This window comes from Gracilinanus agilis, unplaced genomic scaffold, assembly GCF_016433145.1.
Source record: "Gracilinanus agilis isolate LMUSP501 unplaced genomic scaffold, AgileGrace unplaced_scaffold34039, whole genome shotgun sequence".
NCBI classification, from domain to species: domain Eukaryota; kingdom Metazoa; phylum Chordata; class Mammalia; order Didelphimorphia; family Didelphidae; genus Gracilinanus; species Gracilinanus agilis.
The window spans coordinates 1-2,154 of record NW_025366956.1 but is presented as its reverse complement, the minus strand read 5'-3'; the positions used below and the strand labels follow the sequence as shown (position 1 = coordinate 2,154).

The 2,154-nt window shown below is 36.1% G+C and overlaps 1 pseudogene; it reads left to right on the top strand.

Moving 5' to 3' along the window:
- Window positions 1-889: 889 nt before the first annotated feature.
- Window positions 890-1,405, top strand: LOC123254849 (annotated as a pseudogene).
- The last annotated feature ends 749 nt before the right edge of the window (window positions 1,406-2,154 follow it).

Genomic DNA, 2,154 nt, shown 5'->3' with positions numbered 1-2,154 from the left:
ATCTGTACTTTGTTTTCTTATGCTTACCAAAACTATATTAAGGCTAGTAAGCCCTTGGTTCTTAAGAGGTTATCAAGATCCAATTTACTGATTTCTGCTAGTTTGACTAATAAATTGATCATGCTCAGAGCATTGTCTCTCAGTTTACCATATTTTTCAAACACAACAATAGTCACAATTTTATTTCAGTAGGTACTCCCTCTGCTGGTAACGTTTATAACCATTTGTTTTCTCAGACTCTGTGATCTTTGTCCACATGTTTCTATAAATCCTCCATGGATGACCTGTCTAAACACGTAGGATGTTTAGACATCCTAAATATCTAGATCTTTTCCTGTCCAGTTGTAGTAGCCATCTGCCATCATTGGTCTTAGTCTGAAGTCAGATCTACTTAATCTTTTTCCCATGATACATGTCCTTGATAACATCATTTTCTGCTTGAGTTATTGAAAACATACTATAATCTATTTACATTTACTCTGTATCTATCCATTGCCCTTTAGATCACCAGAAATTTTTATTCTTTGTAGATTATTGCATTCAATGTTTCATTATCATATAGCATCAGAGTTGAAAGGCAGACTTTTGTGCAGGAATCATTAGGGGGAAAATGCAGTAGTGAATCTCTCTAATGAAATATAGCTCATTTGTTCTTTCCATTCAACCCCAGGCTCATGTTATTTTCTATTTGTAGTCTCTTTCTAAAATATGTACTTTGAGCTTCATGTATGGAACTAGCAGCAGCAGAGGAGGAAGAGGGAGGGAGAGGCAGCAGCCTGGCAATTAACTTATCTTGGTGGTCAGACAGTAGACATAGGGAGGGAGGGAGGGAGGAAGGGAGGTGGGGTGCCTTACAGGAGACTCAGTGGCAATGCCTTAACTACTGAAGTGTTGGGTACAATCTTCTACCATTCCTGAATATAAGCCTGTTGTTCTTGGCTCAAGAAGTGTTAGAAATTTGGCCCTAACTGTACAGTTTGTTCAAGGAATATTTGCTAAAAAATATAATCCTATGATAAGAAGATTCACAAGCATAGATAGAAAGCAAGTTGAAAAATGGACAAGGTTTTGCATTAGTTTCCAGCATCATAACACAGTCCATGTTGAATGATTTACAAGATCTTTGAGAACAGATACTTCCAGTTAAAGACAGTGAAGATGTGCCAATGATTCTTGTTAGTAATAAGTGTGACTTGGAGTATTGTAGGAAAAGATCAAGGACAAAACCTAGCAAGACAATGGAACAACTGTGTATTCTTAGAAATCTTCTGCTAAATCAAGGATAAACAGTGGGATCTTTTATAGCCTAATCTGGCAGATTAATAGAAAAATTCTAGTAGCTGGGAAGGCATATAGAAGTCATCAGGCCAATCACTTTCATATACAAAGTGCATTGTTCCTCTAGCCAAGTCTGAAGAATCCCTGCCCAATTCAACAGGACCGGCAGCATTTTGGCTTTACTAAATCTACCAACATCTTTAAGTGGACTTACCTGTGGTGATAGAAGTGGATGGAAACTACTGTATCAGCCGCACATTATAATCACTCTGCAGTATCATGAGAGATTCTTATAATAGTCTTAGTATGCAACTGCTAGAAACCAGAGCTAAGAGACACTGTTCATCCAACAATGTTGTACATGTAGGAAAATGGTGTGCTGTATACGTTAACATGCCAGTGCCTTCTGTTGGAGAGTACAATAAGTAAATCCTAAAAAGGGTCACTATTTTAACATAACAAAAGAAAGTTCAAAGAACTCTTCTGGGGACCACTCTAGATAATTTTGCTTCTTTGACATTTGTAGTATATTATTGTAATAAAAAAATAAATATAAAGTCATCATCATTGTACAAAAGTGCTGTAACAAAATAATTAGCAACATAGTATAATCTACTTACATCTACTATGCATTGTATCCATTGCCCTTTGGATCATCTACAATTTTGATTCTGAGGAAGGGAGAGTTGTGGGGTGGGGTTTCTTTCTTTCTTTGTTTTCTTAATTTTTAGAAAAACCTGTGGAGACTGATTTTAAAATAGCATAGCCCTCTCAGATAAAAGACATTATCTTTGATATCTATTGGGAAGGAAATGGCCAGACTTTTCCATCTTTAATTACATGTTTCCTTTTTTGTTTACATTGGGAATTATATAT